This window comes from Miscanthus floridulus, chromosome 1, assembly GCF_019320115.1.
Source record: "Miscanthus floridulus cultivar M001 chromosome 1, ASM1932011v1, whole genome shotgun sequence".
NCBI lineage: Eukaryota > Viridiplantae > Streptophyta > Magnoliopsida > Poales > Poaceae > Miscanthus > Miscanthus floridulus.
In genome coordinates, this window is record NC_089580.1 from 149583867 (window position 1) to 149610011 (window position 26145).

At 42.6% G+C, this 26145-nt stretch overlaps 1 non-coding gene across 1 annotated transcript; it reads left to right on the forward strand.

Annotated features, from left to right (window-relative positions):
* Nucleotides 1-23909: 23909 nt before the first annotated feature.
* On the forward strand, nt 23910-24013 carry LOC136511320 (small nucleolar RNA R71). Its single transcript, XR_010772680.1, has one exon. It is a non-coding gene; the product is annotated as a small nucleolar RNA R71 (small nucleolar RNA).
* The last annotated feature ends 2132 nt before the right edge of the window (nt 24014-26145 follow it).

Below are 26145 nucleotides of genomic sequence, written 5' to 3' on the forward strand. Positions count from 1 at the left end.
GAACTAAAAGATGAAAGGTGGTGAAATGAAACTATTTGCTCAACTTTTGCTTGAAAGTAGAACAGTGCTTTCATAGAATGGCTAGATAATAAACTAATCATGACTACTAATAATAAACATATATAAGGATTTGCTATTAGTATTGCTTTCCGCAAAAAGGAAACCCAACAAACCATAAAGATATCCCTTGGAGTCGGGAAATTATTCCTACTAGTCGGATAAGTCTTGCGAGTACATTATGTACTCAGGGTTTATTTACCCCTATTGTAGGTACTGCTTGAGGAGTAGCCATTATGGGAAGAATTCTTCTGGTGGGCACAGACGGATCCTTGTATATTATTGATAGATGTTTCTTTCCATTCTGTTGTTTAATTTCCGCACTTTGAATTTGGTCCTGTAATAATGTATTTTAAAGAACTCTGGATATATGAAATGGACTAAGTAATGTAAACTCATTCTCATTATTGGATCCTGATGGAAAAATGTGGATTATTCGATCTCTCCCTTGGGGTGTGCTCGACGGAATCCACCCGATGTAGCTCGCTCTCGGGGTACTTAGTGTCTAGTGGAAGACAAGTGCCTCCGTAAGTGTGTTATTTTGGGCGATTCTACCACAGTTGGTACCAGAGCCAATTATGAGTCTATGAGTTTCATCACTCTTTTCCAAAACCTAAAATTTGACCAACAAAAGTTTTGCCAAAAGTAGGATGCGAAAAATGATGTAAATAAGCATAAGCCCTAGCAATATGGTCTATTTAGGATAGATGCACTAGTTCTATCTAATCAATCTTCTCTAGGTACACTGACTTACGCTGCGTAAGAATCGTTTAGCAAGCGGAAAGTGAGTGTGCGATGTGCTGAAAATTTTGCAAATGCCGCTATATTCTAGCTTGAGTGAATGTATAGGCTGATGCATGCATCATGATAATAGAATCTTGCTTAAACTAAACTCCCCCTACACATATAATTTGGATTAGTGAATTGATAGGATAAACTAAAAGAATGTTTTAATAAATGTCTTATCATTTCTCTAATCTCTTGTTCCTGATCTAGAGGGTTGTCCTAAATGGTTGGTTCCTATCTATTTTCAGATGAACTTGAGATCCGGTCGTGGGAGCACCAGTGCTGAAGCGAGCCATGGTCTTGGCGAAGGCCAAGGTGAAGGTGGCCGGGGTAATGAGCACGACAATAGGGAGGGCCATGAGGCCCCACTTCTGGCTCCTCCTCCTCCACCACCGCCACCTCTGATGACTCATGCGAAGATGATGGCCGAGATGTTGGCTGCTCATCGCGAGTCAGCCCGTGCCATGGAGCTGTTAGCACAGGCTATCGGTGGCTTCGCCCGTGGAGGCCACAGAAGAAATGGTGGGAATGGGGGTGGTGCCCGTGGTCCCAAGGGAACCTATTCATTTCAGGATTTCTTGAAGACACACCCACCCATGTTCACGCCGACTGCTGAGCCTCTGGATGCAGAGCATTAGCTTCGTATTATGAGCAAAAGTTTCTGCTACTCACCGTAACTGAGGAGCAGAAGGTGCGCTTTGTAGCGCAACAGCTATTGGGATCTACTAGTGCATGGTGGGACACATTCAATGCCATACAACCGGTGGATCACCGGGTGACCTGGTAGGAGTTTACTGTGGCCTTCAGAGAGTATTACATTCCTGTTGGTGTTCTAAATAGGAAGTTGACAGAGTTCTTGGACCTGAGGCAAGGAAGCATGTCTATGATGGACTATGTCTACAAGTTCAACCACTTGTCATAGTATGCTGGGACTCACGTTGATACAGATGAGAAGAAGAGGAACCATTTCTATCATGGCCTCTCTTGCAGCCTACAGAAGGAGTTATACATAGGAAACTACCAGACCTTTGGGGCTATGATGAATGCCGCTATGGCCATGGAGGGATTGCAGCGTGACTCTCAAGAAGAATGGAAGCGCAAGCAGGTGGCTACTAGGTCTTCTAGTCACCCCCATGCTCAAAAGGTATAGGTTGTCAGGTGGATGCCCTATTAGTCTTCGGGTGGGCATTCATTTCGATAGCCTCAGCAGACCTATCAGGCACCTTCCACCTAGTATCGTGCACTGACTCAGCAGGTGCAACAGCAATAGCCTTAGGGACAGCAGGTCCCACCTCATCAAGGACAGGGGAACAAGCCTGGTGCTTGTTTCAAGTGTGGCAAGGAAGACCACTATGTCCGGGAGTGTCCGCAAAACCAGCCTACCTAGTCTGCACAGCCCTCAGCTAACTCCCGCCTGATCAAGCAGACAATTATCAAGAAGAAAGTACCAGTAAGCCATTCTAGATAGGTTAATTTCGTAGAGGCTAAAGAGATATTACAAAATGAACTGGTGATGGTGGGTATGTTTACCATTGATTCCCATCTAGCTTATGTGTTGTTCGATTCTGGTGCATCACATTCATTCATGAGCATGGGATTTGCAAACAGGCACAATATACCTCTTATGGATATACCTTTTGCCTATAGAATCAGTACTCTAGGTGTGCAGTTATGCGTTAATACTCGGACAGACATAGTTGGATTAGTGTTAGCCACTCACACTTACCGCCTCTAGTTCATGGTACTGCCAGGGCAAGGCATTGATGAAATTCTAGGAATGAACTGGTTGCTTGTTTATGGGGTAGTCTTGGATCTGAAGAAGGGAGTTGTTGAGTTATGGCTTCCTTCTTTGGAGGATAGGATGTCTCTTCTTATGCCCTTAGATCCAGCCTTACCTATTACTGCTCATGCTAAAGCTTCTCCTGATCTTGCCTCTATTCCTATGGTCTGTGAGTTCCCAGATGTCTTTCCTAAAGATCAACTTGGGTTGCCACCGGATAGAAATGTGGAGTTCTCCATTGAGTTAGAGCCTGGCACTGCTCCTATCTCCTAGCGCCCGTACCGCATGGCTCCAAAGGAGTTGGCTGAAATGAAGAAGTAGTTAGAAGAGTTGTTGGAAAAGGGATTCATCTGTCCTAGCTCTTCACCATGGGGTTGTCCAGCCATTTATGTGAAGAAGAAGGATGGCACCCTTCGGATGTGTGTGGACTACCGCCCTCTCAATGCGGTAATCATTAAGAACAAGTATCCTTTATCTTGTATTGATACTTTGTTCGATCAACTAGCTGGTGCCAAGGTGTTCTCCAAGATTGATCTTCATTCAGGCTATCATCAAATCAAGATTAGACCACAAGATATACCAAAGACAACTTTTTCTACTAGGTATGGGCTGTATGAATACCTAGTCATGTCTTTTGGTCACACCAATGCTCCTGCATTTTTCATGTATCTCATGAATTCAGTCTTTATGCCGGAGTTGGACAAGTTTATGGTGGTATTCGTTGATGATATCTTGATATATTCCAAGAACAAGGAAGAGCATGCCCAACACCGTCGGATAGTACTGACTCGATTGAGGGAACACAAGTTGTATGCTAAATTCAGCAAGTGTGAATTTTTGTTAGATTGAGTGCAGTTTTTGGAACATGTTCTGACACCTGAAGGTATCTCTATAGATCCAAGCAAGGTGCAAGATGTGCTCAATTGGAAGTCTCCCAAATTAGTGCATCAAATTCATTAGTTCCTTGGTCTTGCTAGATACTATCGGCGCTTCATTCCCGATTTCTCCAAAATAGCTCAACCGATGACCAAGCTGCTCCAGAAAGATGCTAAGTTTGTATGGAGCCCAGCTTGTGAAGAAGCCTTTCAAGATTTGGAGAAATTTCTTACCAGTGCTCCTGTTCTGGCCCAACCAAATATTGACAGACCTTTTGATGTATATTGTGATACCTCAAAGATGGGGTTGGGATGTGTGCTTATGCAGGATGGGCGTGTGATAGCTTATGCTTCACACCAACTAAAACAGCATGAGGTGAATTATCCCACCCATGATTTAGAGCTGGCTATTGTGGTGCATGCTCTAAAAATTTGGAGGCATTATTTGTTGGGAAATAAGGTACACATTTTTATGGATCACAAGAGCCTTAAATATATTTTTACTCAGTCTGAGTTAAATATGAGGCAAAGGAGATGATTGAAATTAATCAAGGATTATAACTTGGAGGTTCATTACCATCTCATAAAAGCTAATGTGGTAGCTGATGCTTTGAGCCGAAAGTCATATCAGGTTGAAGAAACACCTTTGTCTCTGAACCATACTGAGGTGCTAGCTCACATTGCATTAGTCTCAGATTTACTTGAGCAGATTATTATGGAGCAAAGGCAAGACACTTCAGAAATTCCTCACATCTAGAAATTAATTGCCGAAGGGCGTGGTCCTCAGTTTAGTATTGATGAGCAAGGGGTAGTAAGGTACAAGAATATATTGGTGGTGCCATCAAATGAGGAGTTTAGAAGGAAGATTTTGGATGAAGCTCATCATTCCAAGTTGTCTATCCATCCTAGCAGTAACAAGATGTACCATGATTTGCACCACTTGTATTGGTGGTCTAATATGAAGCAGGATATCACCAAGTACGTCATAGAGTGCAACACTTGTGGGAGGGTTAAGGCAGACCACATGCATACCCTAGGATATTTGTAGCCTTTGCCTATTCCTATTTGGAAATGGGAAGATATTTCCATGGATTTCATTGTGGGTTTACCCCGCACGTCCAAGGGCTATAACTCTATTTGGGTCATTGTGGATTGCCTGATATTTCCATGGATTTCATTGTGGGTTTACCCTGCACGTCCAAGGGCTATAACTCTATTTGGGTCATTGTGGATTGCCTTACAAAGTCAGCTCACTTTCTCCTAGTGGATACTAGATATTTAGCTAGAAAGTATGCCAAGCTGTATTTTGACCGGATTGTGACCCTACATGGAGTTCCTCTCACTATCGTCTCTGATAGAGGGTCCGTCTTTGTCTCCCGCTTTTGGGAGCAACTCCAGGAGTGTCTTGATACTAGCCTCCTCCAAAGTTCAACTTATCATCCATATACTAATGGCCAAACATAAAGGGTAAACTAGGTACTTGAAGATATGTTGAGAGCTTGTGCCATTTCTTTTCCTGAGAAGTGGGATGAATGCTTGAACTTAGCTAAGTTTTCCTACAACAATAGCTATCAAGAAAGCATTCGTATGGCACCCTTTGAAGCTCTATATAGAAAGAAATGTAGGACACCACTTAACTAGGTTGAAGTGGGAGACCATGGATACTTTGGACCTGACTTCATCAAGAAGCTCAAGAGCAAGTCAGTATTATTCAGAGTCATTTGAAGGCAGCTCAGAGCCAACATAAAGCTTATGCGAACAAGCGAAGAAGCCCTTTGCAGTTTGCAATTGGGGATCATGTGTACCTCAAGGTGTCTCCTATGAGAGGGGTGCATCGGTTTGGTGTCCATGGCAAGCTAGCCCCTCGATATGTGGGCCCTTACAAGGTTTTGGAGCAGTGTGGCCTAGTTGCTTATTGTCTCCAACTTCTAGATATTTTATCGGTGGTACACGATGTGTTCCACGTATCTTAGTTGAAGAAATGTTTACGGGTCCCTGATGAAGCCATGGAAACTGAAGGACTTCCCCTCTAGCCTGACTTGACGTATATTGAGCATCCTGTCAAGATCTTAGATGAGAAAGAGAGGGTGACTAGAAACAATGTGGTAAAGTTCTACAAAGTTCAGTGGCAAAATCACTCAGAAGATGAAGCAACATGGGAGCAAGAAAGTTACATCCTGGAGCATTATCCCCACCTTCTTTCTGGTCACTGAGGTAGTTGTTTAAATCAAATTGTATTCCTTATCTCTTTTCCCACACTAGGCACATGAAATCTCAGGACAAGATTTTGTTTATGGGGTGTAGATTTGTAACACCCTCGGTGTTACACTATAAATCGTTTACTAAAACACTGTATGAGCATCATATTTATGTGTTAATGTATGTAATATAGGGTGTAAATCAATTTATGTAACTTAAAACGACCAACAAAAATGCATAATGAAAGGCTGTTCATGACATATGAAATTATCTAGTACGAATGTTCATGAATTTTTATTGAACGAAAACACTATAGAACATATATATGGAACTTTAATAAAGTTAGAAGTACAAACCTTGTAGATGACTATGAAATACCTGTGGTCAAATAATGGATTCACTAGCTAACTGGTCTAATAGTTTGGAAATCGAATTTGACGCGAATCTGATCCAGACTTAGTCGAATTTCTAAGACTGAAAAATGGTTTGACAAAGCTAAGTTTGGCAATTTTTGTAGAGTAATTGGGTTAAGGAGTGGTGTGGTTTTAGGGCTTGTTTTAGTAGCCTAACATGCCCTCTTAAGTATAGCATAGGTGGTTTGGTGATTGAATCAACGATTTTGATTTTTAGGACGCTTAATAAATGTGCATGGCACGTTCCTGTCCAGTTTCATCACGTGGGTGCGGTCACCGTGCCTCGGGCACTCAGCATCACAGCATTGGCCGTCCGATGCACATGTGCACGCATGCACTGACACACGCACACCGCCACTCTCGGTGGGATGCTGGGGGCCGTTTGGCCTGGCCGCGCCCCTACCGTTGCCATCATGGGCCTGATGCCCTAGCTAGTCTGCTACTGCCTGGTAGGTCTGCTTCACCATGTCGCTGCCTTGCATTGCATCGCATCGTGTCTGCACCGCGCTGTTCCGCTCTGATCAGGTGGGTGTAGTCCGTGTGGCCTTGCATGCCGTCGCGACGCCATTAATGGCACCGCAGCATGCGAGCCACAGCCTATCACTGATGTGCTCGCTCATGCAATGCATTTGGGGCGATGATCCCTCAACCATGGCACCCGCACCCCACCAAGACGCGCCCCAGTTGATGTCTGATAGGTCCCGTAGCCGTCCCATCTGCTCGTGTGCCCCTGCTTCTCTTTCTGCCGCTGATGTCGCCTTGGGCCCACGAGCACGCTAGAAAGAAGTCACCTCTCTTCAATTCGCCTCGTCCGCACCTATGCTCTCTTGTCCTCTCACCGCATGTGCCACCCATAGCCTTGATGATGGCCGGTTGGGCTCCAATTTGGTGTTTCTACCCTGGCAAGCCGTTAAGGCCGCGCTTGGCTATGGGCGTGGACAACTCGCTCGCCCATCACTCACTGCCCAATTAACTGGACCATTACCTTCGCTTAGGTCATTCCTCCACCCTGCGCACCTCAGCCTTGCTGCTACTAGCCCGCCTTGGTCGCTGACACGACGGTGCCACCACAGTGCACCGTCGCATCCCACCATCGCACGTGGCTAGCTCGGTTCGAGAAATCCCTGGCCAAACCATCACCATAGCAGCAACTAGGGTATGTTAGTGGAGCTTTAGAGTTAGCCAGCTCTCCCTATGGTGGCTTAGGGTGGCCGGTGTGCTCGCATCGCCGTCGTGCATGGCCATGTGCCATGGCCGTCGTTTCTGCAAGCTCTGTCGCCCCTATAAACTCGACTAGGGTAGGCTCTGGGGTTGTAGGTGCTGTTTGGCTCGCTATTTATGGTGGAGCAGGTCTCGGTTGGCTGGCGTGGTGGTCTAGTGCCATCGCCGCTGCGCCAGTGCGCGCGGGGGTGGCCCGAGGACCTGGCCATTGTAAAGAGGGATTGTTCCGTGGTCTAGTTTGCTTAAGTCCTGATTGTAGGAATAGGCTACATAGTAGTAAGGGGAATAGCAGTTTGTTTGGGGATGTTTTCACATAAGTGACCGGCGCGTGTGGGTCTCCCATCGCGGGCTGTTGTCACGTGGTTGGGCCACGCCCTGCATGGGCCTCGCCGGTGGGTTGCGTGGGCCGCGTCGATGGGTCACGTGCGCGCGCACGCTGCGTGGGAGTGGGCCGCGTCGCTCGCTCATGGGCCACGCGGGTTAAATTCGCTTTTCAATTTATAGAAGATAGAAATAGCTTTGTATTTTTCATTCTAATTTGAACTTTGGAAATGAATATCAATTCACAGAAGTATCCAAAAATTGTGAAATAAATTCTATTGAGTTCCAAAAATGTTGCCTATCTAATAGTATGGTTAGTTTATATATATATATATATGTGCGTGTGGATGCTAAGGTCCATTAAATTATTTTGAAGTGTTATGTTATTTAGATTAATAATTGTAGGAATTTTTGTGGCAGGTTGGTAATAGCTCTAGCCATGAAATTTTTATAGTAGGTTCATTAGATTATTATGTGCCCACTGTAATTTTGTAGCCTTAGAATAGGTTGATAAATATGGTAGCTAGTACTCCTTGTTTTATTATATATATAGTAAATCGGTATTAAGAGGGAGAATGCCTTTAGTTGCTAAGTTAATACATGAAATGTTTCATACCTGTTTAGTAGAAATGATAGGAAACTTAGCGTCTTAGTCGGTAGAGCTAGCTTAGTAGTTTGATAGATGTATTCTTATTTAAGAGTTGCTATTGCTATATTATTAAGTGTTGCATCATCATTTTATGCATGTATATAACGAGTTGGTAGAGTTCATGCCTACGGGCGAGCAGGAGTATGAGGAGATCATCGAGGAGTATGAGGAGGAGATTCTCATACAAGAGGGAGCCTCGGAGCCATCAGTAGCTGACTTTGTTGACACCCCGCCTGCCCAAGGCAAGCCCCGGTGCATAACCCTTATTTTGAATGATCACTAAATATATATGATGTGCATTTACGTTACAAGCATTTTATGGAAACTACATGCATAGATATACCTACCTATGAGTCCTAGTAGCATAGGTTGAGTAGTTGCTATGCTTAGGATTTCGGTAGCGTGAGTAACCTGCCGTTACTCACTATAGGTGATTATTATTATCACTCATGATAAAAATGGTGAAAGGAAAATGGAGACCAGACAGGGATATGGTTTGGGTATTGGTGGGTGTAAGAGGTTGTGTCCTATAGCCAACGGGGCATAGCTTGGTTACACTGTTTCTCTGTCTGTGTCAGTTAAGGACCAGCCGTTGCATTGGGTTCTAGGCAAGTCACAGACTTATTATCCCGAACACATACTTGTGTATGGGCGCAGGGAAGGCTTGTCGGCTAGGGAACGATGGCATGGGGTGCTAGAGTGGCGGCGCGGGTGTTCTAGGGCAATGGTGTAGCTTGTGGGAGGTGGCGGCATTAGGGCAGGGGAGCAGCATGGGAGTGAGGAGGAGGGGCAGCGGGGTAGGGGAATATATTATTTCTTCGCTTAATTCGAATGGTTACAATGCCCCTATATTTATAGACCCTAGTGGACTTGATCCTCAAGCAACCTAAACTTACTACAGAAAGAGTCCTTAAAGATTTGGATTGCTTTCTTTACAAGCAAAACTATCTATTCCCTAAAAAATTTAATCTATTTTTCCTAAGAAAATCTCTTATTAATTCTTCTAACTTCCTTATTCATTTTGGATCTTCTAAGACGTCGGGAACCTCCATGGGTGGCTTGGCCATGCCCTCCCCTATCTAGCTGAGCACAAGAGGCACCCTAAGTCAGCCATGGCCCTACGTTGGGCCTCGTTGGGTCTGCTAGGCCCATCATTAGGGGTCCATATTGGACACGTGACATAGCCCCCATTTCCACTCGGTGCGTACTCACGTTGAATCATTGTCCAAGTGTTGGTGCCATCTATTGGAGGTGGTTGAGTTATTGATGTTGCTTGGATGGAGATGTTGAGGCAGCCACGCATTATCGTCGGAGCTCAAATTTTGTTATCGCGTGTTTGGTCGATGATGAACTCGAAGGAGTAGTGAATGTAGTCGATGTAGCCATGGAGGCCGAAGTTGTGTGCCTAGCGTGCTCATGCTAGTGTATGATGATTGATGCCAGCGTCCAAAGTGACGTAGCATAATGTTCGAGGAGGTCGGTCATTCCTGTGTATCCTATTGTTTGTGTTGGGGAGGTGGTAGCATGTCAAGCGATGACAGATTATTGTAGTGGTGCACGCCGGTGGGGTCATTGTGAAGTGTAGCATGTCCCCAAACATAAATTCTCTTGCATAAAGTTAATGTGGTGGAAGCCAGGGTGTTGACGTATTACTCTGCTAGCCGATGCAAATGTTTCTCATTGTCATGAATTGGCAATGCATGTCATCAAAGGAGACTAAGGATGTGGTAGGTTGTTGACGGTAGTTAACATTCATCATAAACCGTCAATCTACCTTGCATAAATAATTAAAATGGATCACCAACATAGAACTAGGGGGTTTAAACTAACAAATTCTATGAGTTTTGGTGAATCTGTATTATCAGCATGACTTAATCAGAAAACCACCAAGGTGGACCTATTCGTTAATGGAAATCATGGAATTCTGCCATGTAAATAGCTTGGAAAGACTCTACAAGACTCCAGAAGGCGAATCACCAAAGCAGAGCCCGAGCCACTAACAAGTGGGGCTAGCTGGCCCCACATGCAGGCTGGCCGGCCTATGGGGTCCATCTGGTAGCCCCTTGTTGCTATGTCGGTTCTCCACCGCCATAAGGATTGCATCTCTGCTGTTTATTCAAGTCAGTTTGATCTAATGGCTCAGGATTGATGGTCTAGCCTATATATATGCCTACAGCCGCCCTCCTAGGCATGAATTGACATTTGATCCTGAGAGCCTGAGGGCTAAAAACCCTAATCCATATCTCCACCAGGATCAGAGCTAGCAATCAAGAGAAGATTAGTCCTTAATAGGATCTAGTCTTGTATTAGAGATAGAAAGATAGAGTGAGAGGGAAGAGTTTGGAGGAGTCCTAGCCTATCGGTGCTCACTCTACGGCTTGTACCGTGGCGAAATCAAGTTCTTCTTGAGCTTGCTTATGAGATTTCTCTGGTAATCAACTTCTAATTCAAGTAAGCATCTTGTTCATATTATTCTTCATGTTTGCGACTCTCTTTGAGTAGTTTAATCCTTATAGCTCCTAGGTTAAAGTAGTATTCATAGTGTAAGCATGGTGCTTAGAGTTGGTAACTCATGGATGTACCCTACTTTCTAGATCAGTGGTTGCTCGCGAGGGTGACTCTTATAGCCTCATTGAATCCTTTGTAGTCCACCTCCCGTTAGTAGGTCTAACAGGACCTTGTTACTATAGGAAACATACTCTACCTGTGTTTTCTTTAGTAATATCCCTAGAATTGAACAATAGAAGACAAAGCTTATCAAAGTTAGAACTAGAAGACATTAGCAGTCTCCTCTACGCTCCTATTATCTAGCCTTGATTGTGAAGTTAGGATAAGTTAGATTTGGTTATTCTCACACACGCTTCCTCGAGTTCGATATAAAATTGGGTACTCCTGGTGAAGTGCTACATCGGTATAATATCTATGCGCTTGCGGATTATTCCGTGTGCATTAATTTATACCAACAAGCATTTCTGGCACCGTTGTCAGGGAAACGGTTGTTGAGTTAACTTCAAGCCTAGCTTATCCTTGTATCATTATTCTTTTGTCTTTTATCTTTTCCTTTCTTTTTACCATTGATCTAGAATCCACCCCTATCTACCAATATGGTGCACCCATGAGAGCATGCCTATAGCCACAAGAGTCTTCAAAGCATATCCTAACACCTAGCTATGAGTTGCGCCTATGTTTAATTAACATGGTTCAGGATCAACCCTTTTTGGGTGAAGATGATGAAAACCCCTATTCCCACCTAAATGAGTTTGAGCAAACCTATGCATGGCTACGCATAGCAGGCATGTCAGACGAAACCTTACGATGGAAGCTTTTCCCTTCTCTTTGATGGAAAAAGCTAAACATTGGTACAATCTTACTATAGGGAGTAGACAAGGAGATTAGGAAGCCTTGTGTTCTAGCTTTTGCTTGCAATTCTTTCCCATCTCTAGGGTAGTCAACCTTCATTTAGAGATTCTATCTTTTAAACAAAAACAAAAAGAATCTATAGGCATGGCATGGGAATGCTTTAATGCTCTTACTAATACTGGCCCTAACCTTGCCATTTAAGACCATGTTCTTCTTCAACACTTCTATATGGGTCTTGATAGGAAAACCTCGAAGCATCTTAATATGGCTTTAGGGGGTTCATTCTTTCATGTCTCTATGAATTCGGGGAGAAACATTCTTACTAAAATTCTAGAGAACACTCCTGAAGATGTAGAAAAGAAGCCACTAGAGGAGGAATTCTAGATAGCTAAACCCGAATCCTTACTAGACCCATCACCAGATTCAGTTATCCTAGATCCTAAACCACCAAAAAAGGAGGAAACTCCAATTTTGGACTTTATGCTTGAATTCGAGGATTAACTTTTTAACGAATATGGAAATACCTTGAATTACCATATTATGAGGAAACCCCAGAAGCCTAGGAAATCATCATCCAATGAAGAAAACGTAGACCCTTCTGAGGAAGCTTTCCTTAAAAAGACTATGAAAGAGCTAGTGTCCATAATAAGCAATGAATGGTTAGAAGAAATAGAGCTTTCCTCTGATGTGATTTGTCTAGATTCACCTTTTATTTCCATTCGTTGCCAAATTAACAAAGCTCCTTTCGATGCTCTTTATAATCCAGTTGTGGGTGTTAATATCATGTCTATATGTTTGGCTCATAATTTATTGAAACACATGTCATTAACCCCAACAACAAAGTTATTGAAAAGTTTTTCAGGACACATTCTCCCAAGTTTGGGAATTCTGTATGTCCTCCCTATCCAAGTAAAAGGAACTAAGGTTCATCTGAGCTTCTATATCTTTGATATTTTGGAGTTCGACCTGCTGATAGGTCGATAGACTTATCCAAGAAGGACAAACGGGGAAGTTGAATGTAAGACTTGGGAAAACTTTAAGCTCTCTATACCCATTCCTCATTCTTTAAATGCTGAGTGTGAGCCAAGTCTCGAGGAAGACCCAATAGAAGAGGTTAAGGTTGCATCTCTTGATGACTTGATCGAACCCAACCTTAAAGATGATGCCCAATTCTTCATCAAGGAGGAAGAAGAAAATCCTATGGAACCTGAACCTTTAGGTGAATTTCTGGAACCACCTAAGCCCACCATTGAGCTTAAACCCCTACCTTCTGGTCTTAGATATTCTTTTCTCAATAATGACCAGGATTCTCCTATGATTATAAGTGATAAACTCTCTCAAGAAGAATCACTATGCTTGATAGCTGTTGGTATTTATTAACTTGTCACTTGTTTTAGTAGCCACCTAATGTATGTCTACATCTTTTAACATTACTTTACCAGGTTGTCATCCCTAGTGTTGATGTCAAAGATGCTTGTTGGTACTACTTAGCATTACTACTAGAATAATACTAAGTAGTTCTTTATTATTTTATGTGACTAGGAAGATTATATTTATACATATATAAGGGATCTGCAAGTGCACAAAAAATATACCATTGTAGCCCTTCACCCAGAAGTATTCTAGGTATCGCTATTTATATTTTTACCATAGGGAAGGTCTAGTAAGGACATGTATTGATAACTTATGCTATTGATGGAGAAGTAAACTATAGCCAATATTCTACTCACAATAGGGGTAAGTCAAGAGGTAAATGTATAATCATTGATCACTCAAAGAACTCCTTTCTATGGCATTAACATGGTTAAGTAGAATATTAGAGGAATAATTCCTAAGTCATTCTTAATTACAAGTCAAAGCGTACATTGATTAGTGTAATTACACCTAATAATTATGGCTAAGATCAACTTCATATCTACACATAAGGGATATTACTAAGAAAGATTAAGAACAGAGCTTGTCTTCCTTCGTAACTAGATCCTACTTGTATACCTATATTCGGGGAGTGGACTACAAAGGACTCAACGGGAGTGTCACATCCGCGATCTACCACATGGCTCGGAATATAGGGTGTATCCAGAGGTAAACAACGTATAAGCACCATGCTTACACAATGTCAACCACTCACACCATGTACACTAGAGCAAGTGCTATACAAACTTATGCATGAATATAATGATAATTTAGCTATACTAAGTATATAACCAAAGTAGACCATGAACATGATAACTAGGAACATAAACGATAACAATTGTAGCAAACATATAAAAGTAATAAGAGATACAAAAGAGAGAGGGTACAAAAATTATACCAAACCACGCTCTTGACATGATCAGGAATTCAAGCAAAACATGCTTGTCTCCCTCTAGACCTAGCCTAACTAGTTATGCCCTAGAATATGGTGGAGCTCTAAGGATGATTAGGGTTTCTGTCCCCTCAAATGACTTGATCAGAGTTTGATGATCTGATATGCCTGGGGCTGGTAGGGGCTAGTATATATAGGCCAGAGCATCCATCCTGAGCCCTCAGATCAAACCAACTTGAATAAATGGCATAGATGCAATCTAGGAGGTAGTGGAGAACCAACATAACAATGAGGGGCTGATAGGTGGGCCCAGGGGCCAGCCGGCCTATAGGTGGGGCTGGCCGGCCCCACCTGGCGGCGCCTCGCCCTCCGCTTCGGTGTGGTGTTCTCTCGAGTCTTCTAGAACATTCTGGGGTTGTTTTTGCTATGGATAAGCATGATTAAGTCTGACATCTTGGTCCACCTTGATAGTTTTCTGGATAAACCATGTAGAAAAATATAGATTCACCAAAACTCATGGAACTTGTTAGTTTAAACCCCTAGACCTTCGTTGGTGATTATATTTATGCCCTTATACATGTTATATTGATGGTTTATAATGGTTGTTAACTACCATCAACAAACTCCCCCAAGCTTAACCTTTGCTTGTCCCTAAGCAAAGCTAAACTCAGTAAATAGATCAGGAGTTGCATCGATGCTTTCACTCCTCAAAAGTACACATGCGTTCAAACAAGAATTCTCCTCTGGATTGGAAGAACCGATCTGACTTTCAAACTTACCCATATTACCTTCAATCATGGGGCTTCTTAGCCTTCACTTGGGTCTTGATTGATTGAAAGATAGAATGATCAAGTCAAGCACAATGTCTTAAGTTCTTTGATCAACCATTATTTCGGAGTTTTTATAGGTTTTCAAAATAAAACTCAGAGCATCCTTTGTATGACACTCTCAAGTCTCTCAATATATGTGATATTTGTGGATCGTCACCAAGGCAAAAGTGATGTTATGCCTTTCTCTTCCTACAACTAAGGCTTATGTGGAGCTCATAGGAGTGGAAGAAGCATGAAAGAGCATACTTGTAATACATATATTGTAAAGTCCAACCTCGGATCCAAGAGTTGAGTCATACAATCAAATCAAGATGTGCATGTGTGTGGATATATGGTGAATAAATATGGTGGCTAACCTAATTCTACTATGCTCCTTGAAAATATATCTCTCTTTTCAAACTTGGAAATATACTTTGCAAGAAAACATGGGCTATCTTATTCATCCCTTTTTTTTCTTTTCTCTTTTTTTCAGGCGCGCATCTAAGTACCCATTATTTTTAATATCTAGGACACTTGCCCATTTTTTCATCTCTTTTTTTTTATGAATAACTTTTGCAAAGCCCCATACTTCTTTTCTGTAATAAAACTTTTGAGAGATAGCAACAAGAACTTGGAGCATTTATCCTATCAAGCATATTTTTGGTGTTCACTCCCAGTGTAGGAGTAAAATATTTTTGGGTGGATCTAGATGGAATGACATGTTTTTGCGCCTACTCCCAGTGTAGGAGTAGTGTGTATTTGGGTGGTGTGTAGGTGATCTTGATTTTAAAAGCATCACAAACCTCTCATAAGGGTCAACAAAGCTTAACTAAACTCAATGCAAAACAAATAGCATATATGAGTGGAAGTTTTCCTATTCTAAATATCATATATGGCTCTGGCAGAAATTCAAGCTTTGTCATACAGGAACTCATCATGTAGCATTTTCATGTTTTTCAAAAGATAAATCTCTAGAACTTTAGTATCACTTGGAACAATATAAACAGCAACTCAGACCTTCTCATATCATATCCGTCAATTACCTAGACTTAGATCAAGCATATGCTACCCACGAGTTTCAATTTTAGAGTAAATTCTTGTACCAAAACAGTCGTATCCAAAACTCAGGAGAATTCAAGGCTGAAAAGTAGGTACTTGAAAGGAATTACAACAGAGCAACTATCATCATTTCCATTATAGGAGATTATCCTTAGAGTCCATTTATTTAGCTCTTAAAAAACAGAAAACTAGACACACACTTTTTATTTTGTTTTCTCATGAAGCAAACTCACTTAGTAGTAAAACCAAAGGGAAAGAAATACTTAGCTAGATACATGGGGGATGCTCCTCCCCCAAGCTGGATGTTGGAGTGGTCGAATGCTAAAGTTGAGTGATCCTTCTCAGAGTAGTCTTGCCAATGGATGTCCTTCTTGTCCATGAATGGAGCGAGATGAAGACGACCGGGTGAACTTGCTCTTGATCATGTGTCATCCTGCAAAATACTAACAAAAATATCAAAACTCGTGGAACGGATTAGGATAAAGGGTTAGCGGTCAGCCATATGGAGATTAGTTTTTCTTGAGGGTTAGAAATATTTCCTTATTGGCAGAATTTTAGCAAGATGTTTACCTAATATACTTTTTTGGATTTTCTTATTTATGCTACGCAGAACAGAAAAATATGTATGCATGGTATTGTTAATTTTTATGCCACCACAGCGAATATTCCCATGGGTATTTACTCCATAGATTTATTCACATGGGGCTTAGGATTTATAATGCAATGATAAAATGTAGTCATGAAACTTTTTGTCTTTTTTTATAAATGTAATGCTAATGCAAAAAAGTAAATATGCTAAAGCGAAAAGAATTCATGCAATACTTGAAAGTAAATATGAATAACTACTGTTACTACCTCATGGCAAGGGTTTGGATTTTTAAGTCCTCCGGACAAGACTCTTCTCCTATCTTGTTCATTCGTTTGGTGCATCTGTCGGTCCTGGGGATGGAGACCTTGATGGTTGCACCTCTAGTGATGGTGACTCAGATGATGTCACCTTTTCTTTCCACATCTGCTTCGTCTGTGGATTGGTCTTAGGCAGAGTAGGTTCATCTTTCACAACTTCTTCATGTCCTTCTTCTTCTTCCTATTCATTCCTTGGGGGTTGATTCCTTTGGCATCGGGATGATCGATGTCTCCTCCTAGAGTGGGTCTTCTATAACACCCTAAAAATTTGACCTAGTTTAAAAAATCACTAAAAATTTGAACTTTTTAAAATTTGCGTAGGAAATAATATATATAGCCAACCTAAACAATTTTTACAAATAAAATAACACAAGAACATAAAATTTTATGTGTGCAACTTTGTGTGTGAATGTTTGCTTGGCTTGTTAAACTTATGGTGGCACCCTTTTACACATCAAAGCATTCAAATTCAAATTTGAAATCATTTAAACATATGCATATAGGGATAGGAAATAGAAAATAGGAAAATCCACTTGGGCTCATTTGCTCCCCTCCCTCCATTTTTGCCCATAGCAACCCACTCCCTCCCTTCCCTTCTCCCCTCCTCCTCCCATGCAAGCCAGCCCAGTAGCACCATAGTGGCCGTGGCCTAGCGCCCAGCCCAGCTTGCCTCCCTATCGCTCTCCCTCTGCCTTCCACTGACAGATGAGCCCTGCCCATCAGCTTCATCATCCACCTTCGAGCCGGCAGCCATACGCAGCACAGCCACATCATCATCACCCACCAGCGCCACCCCAGTGCCAACAAGCATCAATGGCAACACGGCGACATGGCCAGACACACGAGACCCTCCTTTTCCCCTCTCCCCCTCACTGTGGATGTGTCAATGGTCGGCGCCAAGGTCGCCGCCATGTAGAGCCATGGAGTAGCCACCAATGTAGCTCCGACATGCACATGAGCAAGCGCCAGCCATGATTATGTGACCTGACAAGGCCAACTACATGGTCGAGAGGTGGATAAGCATGGCCACGAGAAATATCTCACCATCGGGACACCAGCCTAGCCGGCCTATAAACAGGCCTGGTCGGTAGAGCTCTCGCCTCGCCCTCTCCACCACCAACTCTGCCGAGGTCGGGAACACTCCATATCCCCCTCCTCTTCCCCTTTCCCCTCCACTTTCCCCTCTTTTTCCACTTCTTCCCTTTCTGGAGTTCACCAGCGCCATCAGCGCCGCCCTCTCCTTCTTCTCTGCTGTGTCTTTGGCCGATTGGAGTGACTGATGAGTCTCTGAGCTTCCCCGCTTTCTTTTACTATAGTTGCTAGGTAGTATAGTTCTCTATGTAGCACTACCCACATGAGCCCTGCTCCACCGAGCCACCATGGGCATCGTCCAACATTAGCGAAGCCACCCCAGGGCACACCATCACCCCCATTACACTTCTCACACACCCACACACACATTCACGTAGATAATTGAGTAGATTAGGGCATTTAGGGCTGAGTCTAGTGCACCGTGCCATCGTGACCTCTCCAGCGAGCCACTACCACTGCCATAGGCACCCGCTACTGACGGCGACCCCACCATCGGCTGCGGCATGGCCTAGTGGACCCTGTCCACCCTTCATTCACCACTCCCGAGAACTAACGCCACCGGCGTAAGCCACTCTGGCAAGCCTCGCTCCTCCTCCCCTGTTCCAACACCGACATGGTCACCTCCATCCTTTGTCATCCCCCTCTCTCCCCCTTCTCTATCCCCGCCAGGTGGGACTAGAAGAAAACAGCGTCGCCTTTCCCCTCCGTCCCCATCTGTCTCCCCACTCTCTCCCATTCCCTCACTGACATACGGGCCCACGACCTTAAACACCGACACCGCCATCACTGCTGACGCAAGCAGGTGGCCCACTTGTCACACACACACACATTACACACACAACATGGGGTACGCTTTAGAAAACACTGGGTACACACGGTTAGTGTGCACAGAGGGTTAGAAATGCATTTTCCTAACTTAGAAAAATTCCTAGAAAAATTGTAAATAAACTAGATGCATTAAGGAAATTAACCATGTAGTTTGCACCCATTTTAATGCACTAGAAAATGCATATAAAATTCCACCTAGTTAATTAGCTATAAAATAAACTTCTAAAATTCATAACTTTTAAATCATAACTCCATTTCGCATGAAACCATTTCTAAAATTCATCTAAAATCAAACCCTACCATATGCACCTAGTGCCACCATATAGTTCTATATTTGCTTGTGCCTTTTCTTTTGCGGATAGTGGTAGTCTTATAGACCGATACGTCCGGTAGACGACGGTAATCGTTAGGCGGACAAAGACCCGAGTTACGTAGACGTGTCGGAAGGTGAAAACGATGAAGGCAAGTCCTAGCTCCCCTCCCTACCATCTTGCTTTAAACCACTAAAATGCTAAAACGTGACTATGAGATTATTACCATAGGAATGAGTTTGGTTAATGCGATATAATTAAGATAAAGGGTTATCTTGTTACTTTATGTGCTCCACACCATGACTAGATTTAGGGATAATAATGGAACTTAAAACTTGCTAAACCTGAACTAAACCCCGACATGGTGTGAGTAGTGTTAAACTATGGAGGTAGTTTATCATGGCAGGGATGCCTGGATAGGGTTCCTATGGGAGATACTCGCCTCGGTCACATAAGGACGGGTTTGTAGTCCCTGTCGCCTAGTGAGATATTTTCGTACAGCCACATGTCTATATGGGTAGGCTTGATCCCACACCGCATTAGATAGAAGTATAGTGTCTACCTGGAGGCTAGTGTAGGCAGTGGAATATCAAGAGCTAATATGGGGGATAGGTTTTCTTCCATGTCCGGTTGGCGTGGATGCTATGTTATCTTCCACATTAAGCTTTAGGTTTTTAGGTCGCGTTTGAGCCACTGTTTTCTTGGCCATGTTCAAGCCATGTTTTCTTTTGTGATGATTTGGTATCATCACATTTTGGGGGATTTGGTATCTTCTCAATTTTGTGTCTCCAACTCCTGAGAAACCGTGGTAGAGATTATATAGAAATCTAGGTTAGTTTTCAAGCAGGTACGGGATCTCATTAGGTCTATTTTGTCCACTAATCATGGATGGGGTTGCACCTATCATGTGGGGAAATTTGTACACCTCTGCAGGGTTTATTAAATCTATTCGAATAGCCACGTCCTTGGAATGGGCAAATGCTAGGATGGGATACTATGATTAGCTTTACTTTTATGTGTAATGAAACTGGTAATGGAATTGATGCTAACCTGGGCACTAGTGGGAATGGTAATACTCTGCTAGGACCCAACCCATAATTATAACCACCACTACACATCTATTTCCACCCTATGGTTGGGACTTGCTAAGTACGTATGTACTCACCCGTTGTTGACTCATAGACCTCGACATAGAACAAGACTATGAATTCGAAGATGAAGCGTACCACGAGGATTAGGTTTCCTGTAAGGAGATACGATTATAGGAATGTGACATCGAGGCTAGGGTTTCATCCGCGCTCAAGTTGCCTAAGGAATAGGATGCCGTTTCATTGTATTATAATCCCGCTTTAGAGACCACCAATAATGTCGTTTCACGGTCGTAGCCTTCCGCTAGCTATGAAGCCTATGACAGCCCCTTGGGCCACTATTGTAGACCTTATTTTAGATATCAATAAAGCTCAAAACCTTTTATTATATATATCTGTGTACCATACCTATGATTAGTGCATATTTGTGTGTGATCCTAGCACAAATACGAATGCACTGAGGACTCTCAAGTTGAGGGGCCAACATAGTGGTATTGGATCCGAGCTTGACCGTAGGACAAAGCCCTAGGATTGGAACACGCTAGATAGCTTTATAGCAATAGGAATAACCACAAACCTAATAGTAGTAAAGGCAACAAACGCTTCTCATTGTTGTTTTGCATTTTGTTGTAAAATGTTCTAACCCTTGTGGTAAATTTTAGGAATGTTCGGACTGTTTGACCGCTGGAGGAGTCCCACCGCTCCTTTGGGAGACACTTCAGCGCTTGGGGTGTGGAAGGTGTACTTTAGTGCGAGATGCACCTGTATATTACCGAGCATCCAACCAACACTGAGTTCAGGGTTAGATGCATCCTAGCAAATTGGAAGAGAATTGAGTGACACATGTTAGATTGTAGCATGACAGGCTCTCATGAACATTTGTCAGGAAAATGAAGCAGAAATCATCAACACCCATGCAAAGTTCTTCCCCTTGATGGATCAGACTTCTTTGGTTTGGCACAAGAAGATTAAGGCATTAGAAAAGGTGAAGCCACAAATGCCGGAGTACACACTCATGACTACAGCCAAGTACCTACATGCCCTCAACACCCTCTATGAGAACTAGGAAATAGAGTCAAAGATCAAGAACACCAAGCTCAAAGAAGCAAAAGCTAAGGTTCAAGCATTAAGGAAGGAGCTACTCATGCTAAACTCATAGCTGTCAACCATGAGAGAAGAAAAGGAATAATACAAGCAAGAGCTACAGAAAGCCCTCAAGTGCCCGAAGACAAGGAAAAGAAGAAGGAGAACCTACTGAGGGAGAAACTATCACAATAGCAAGAAGACTGCTGGGGATGCAAACACCATTGGACCCACTTAAATTCTCAGGAATGGATGCTAAGGGACATGCATGTGGACCTCATGATGGGACCTTTGGATGATGCAGTTCTTGTAAAATAAATAATGAGAACTATAGTAGCAAGTAGTAGTGTCTAGTACCCGAGTAGTAGTAAGCCTAGAGTTGCTTCAATGTCATTAGAAGTATGAGTAGATGCATAGTAATCACCCTAGCAGCTGTTGTATGATGCATCCATGTATCATATATGTATGACTATTTGTGTGATAGATGCATTGTGTGTTTATTTGTGCACATGTGCCTTTGCTTGCTTTATTTTTTTCTTTACACCCAAATCCTAGAGGATGTCTTCTCATCTTTGTCATTCCATGGCAACAAATGGAACGAAGGTCTGATAGGATATGGGATCACTGTGAAAGGGCCGTCGAAAGATAGGTTCATGAGGAAGAAGAGCTAGTTGCACCTAGACATAGAGACAGGCAGAATAGAGGCAATTGTAATCATAGGCATGGGCTTGAACAACCGCAAGAGGATAACATCCAAAATATAGAAGACGTACCTAAAGAAGATGATGAAGAAGTTGAGCAAAATGTTGGAAATGACCCAGTGTAAGGGGAGGAACCCCCACCACCTCCACCAACATTAGCAAAAGTAATGGGCTTGAACAAAATGTTTGTGCATGATCCTGGCACAAATACGGATGCACTAAGGACTCTCAAGTCGAGGGGCCAACATCTTCTTTGGTTGTTCATAAGTAGTATAACTATTGAAATAGCAGCGTAGCTTCTCTCTAGGGAATTGGAAGTGCACTTGTTCAGATCCAACATAGATGATCGCGTTTGTGGTGTTGAGGAACGGTCTTCCAAGGATGATGGGTGTGTCATCTTCTTCTTCACCCATGTCTAGAACCATGAAGTCAGTAGTGGCATAGTGATCATGTATTCATACCATGACATCTTTCGCTATCCCCTCTAGAAATTGGATTGATTGGTCCGCCATCTTCAACTACATATATGTAGGGAACAAAGGTTCATCACCAAATAAGTTTTCATATGTTACCTTAGACATTATGTTAACACCTGACCCAATGTCGCAAAAAGTCTTGTGGAAGATTCTTTATCCAATGGTACACTCGATTGTGGGTACACCTGGATCATCCTTATTAGCAAGGAATGGTGAGGCGAGGAGGTGGTCATACTCTGATCTGAGTGTGTTGATCATGTTGACTAATTCTTCTTGTGACTGCATGACCTCGTTCTTCCTCCTCCTATTGTTCTTCTTCTTGGTCACTATTGTCTCTTCGGGCGGGTACGGCGTCTGCGGATGTCTAGGAGATTGTAGGATACAATTCTTGAAAGAAAACTTCTCTTTTTTATCCTTGATTGTGAAGTAGATCTTGGCACTATCCGCATAGATGATGGCTTTTGTGATGCTTAGGAAAGGTTGGCCCAAGATAATGGGTTCCCTTACATCTCCACTCATTTCCAAAACCACAAAATCCACGGGTACATATGATTGTCCCACTCGAATAATGGCGTCTTCAAGAACTCCCTTAGGGCAGCAGAGTGACTGATCTGCAAGCTGCAAATGCATGTTTGTGTACAAGAAAATATCTTCATTAATTTGATCATAAATTACCTTAGGCATAATGTTGACACTTGCTTCGAAGTAACAAACAGCTTCTTGTAAAATGTGAGGTCCAATGGCGATGGGAATGATAGGTCTTCCTAGATTGCTCTTCTTTTTAGGCAAGGTATAATCTATCCACCTTCCCTTCGATGGTTGTATATAGTAATTTGCTGCATTGTGAATACTAACAAGATTTGTAGTTTCTAGATCTTTTGGTTGCCTCGGAATCTTACCTTTATCGATCGGAGGAATAGCAACAGCTAGCTGAGCTATTTGTGATTCTATCATTTTATTAAAGCTATGCTGGTTTTTAATAGCAGAGGAGAGGTTATCCATTCTATTATTTACATTTTCTAGAACTCTATCATTGGAAGCTATTTTTCTAGATAAGCCCTCTGTAATTTTTGTTTGGCCAGAAATTAATTCTCTCAAGGGTGGTTGATTGAAATTATTGAAATTATTACCTTGAGGGTTACCTTGGTAGTTTGGCCTTGTTGTTGATTCCATCCTTGATTCTATTGAGGACGAAAGTAGTTGTTGTTGACGAAGTTCACATCATCATGGGTTTCAGGGCAGTTGTTCCTTGAATGCCCAGTGTTTCCACACTCTTCACATGTCATGTGGGAATCATAAATATGCATGACTTCTTGCTTCTTATTGGCTCGATCTTTGAGCTTCTTCATCAGCAGGTCCATCTTGGCAGACAACATGTCTACCACCTTGAGTTGATGCATACCCCCACTTCTCTTGTGGGTCAGAAGACATTCTTCAGTCTAACCTTGGTTGGAGGCCATCTTCTCCACAAGAGCTGTTGCAGCTGGTATGGTGAGTGATAGGAATGCACCTCCAGCAGTAGCATCCATAGTCTCATGGGTACTATTGGTCAACCTATGGTAGAAAGTCTACATGAGTAGCCAATTCTCCATCCCGTGTTGAGGACATTCTGTAATGTAATCTTGAAAGCATTCCCATGCTTTAGGGATAGATTCATCATGTTGCTGCTGAAAACTTGAAATTCTCCCACGCATAGCATTGATCTTGCCTGTGGGAAAGAACTTGGCTAGGAAGGCAGTGGAGCAGTTATCCCATGTAGTGTTTCTATCTTTATTGGCGTAGAACCATTGCTTTGCCTTCCCCAATAGTGAGAATGGGAAGAGGCAAAGTAGTATGCCATCTTTGGTCACTCCTTTGATGGTGAAAGTGCTACAAATCTTCAGGAAGTGTTGGAGATGTGCACTTGCATCTTCATGTGCCTTCCCACAAATATGGCTTGCTTGCACCATATTGATGAGAGCTGGTTTGAGCTCAAATCCATTATCTCCAACATCGACTGTTGGTCTAGTACGGATGTTGGCTATAGTTGGAGTAGAGAATTCGTAGAGAGTCTTGTTAGCCATGACTTCAAATTCTAGTGTTAAGCTTCGCCTTGTCTGGTTGTCTTTCGATTCTAAAGCTAGAACTTTCTTAAGTTTGGCTCTAGTGCATAATTACTAATCATTGATCACTCAGAGTACTCCTTTCTATGACATTAGCATGGTTAAGTAGAATTTTAGAGGAATAATTCCTGAGTCATTCTTAATTACAAGTCAAAGCACACATTGATTAGTGCAATTACACCTAGTAATCATGGCTAAGATTAACTTCATATCTACACATAAGGGATATTACTAAGAAAGATTAAGAATAGAGCTTGTCTTCCTTCGTGACTAGATCCTACTTGTATACCTATATTCGGGGAGTGGACTACAAAGGACTCAATGGGAGTGTCACATCCGCGATCTACCACATGGCCTAGAATATAGGGTGTATCTGCAGATAAACAACGTATAAGCACCATGCTTACACAATGTCGACCACCCACCCCGTGTACACCAGAGCGAGCACTATATGAACTTATACATGAATATAATGACAATCTAGCTAAACTAAGTATATAACCAAAGTAGACCATGAACATGATAACTAGGAACATAAATGATATGAGTAATATTGTCATAACAATTGTAGCAAACACATAAAAGTAATGAGAGATACAAAAGAGAGGGGGTACAAAAATTATACCAAACCATGCTCTTGACACGATCAGGAATCCAAGTGAAACCTTTCTTGCCTCCCTCTAGACCTAGCCTAACTAGCTATGCCCTAGAATATGGTGGAGCTCTGAGGATGATTAGGATTTCTATCTCCTCAAATGACTTGATTAGGGTTTGATGATCTGATGCCTGGAGGGGCGGCAGGGGCTGGTATATATAGGCCAGAGCGTCCACCCTAAGACCTTAGATCAAACTGACTTGAATAAACAGCGTAGATGCAATCTTGGAGGCGGTGTAGAACTAACATAACAACGGGGGGCTGACAGGTGGGCCCTTGGGGCCGTCCATCCTATAGGTGGGGCCAGCCGAGCCCACCTAGTGGTGCCTCACCCTCCACTTTGGTGTGGTGTCATCTCGAGTCTTCTAGAACCTTCTGGGGTTGTTTTCGCTATGGATAAGCGCAATTAAGTCTGACATCTAGGTCCACCTTGATGGTTTTCTAGATAAACCCTGTAGAAAATACAGATTCATCAAAACTCATGGAATTTGTTAGTTTAAACCCCTAGACCTTCATTTGTGATTATATTTATGCCCTTATACAAGTTATATTGATGGTTTATAATGGTTGTTAACTACGTCAACAATAACTATCTTAGAAAAGCATCACTTTGCATTTGGCTACTCGCTCCAAGACCTTAAGGGAATCAGCCCTGCTCTTTGCACCCATCACATCCCTATAGATCTTGATTCTATACCTTCAAGGGAGCCCCAACATAGGCTTAACAATGCAATGAGAGTGGTTGTTAAGAAAGAGGTTTTGAAACTCTTGCATGCCAGGATCATCTATCCCGTACCTCATAGTGAATGGGTAAGCCCTGTTCAAGTTGTTCCTAAAAAGGGAGGCATGATTGTTGTTAAAAATGAAAAGAATGAATTAATCTCCCAAAGAACCGTCATAGGATGGCGGATGTGCATTGATTACCGAAAACTTAACAAGGCAACAAAGAAAGATCACTTTTCGTTGCTCTTCATTGATGAAATGTTAGAGCGACTGACAAATCACTCTTTCTTCTATTTCCTTGATGGGTATTCAGGTTATCACCAGATTCTGATCCATCCAGATGACC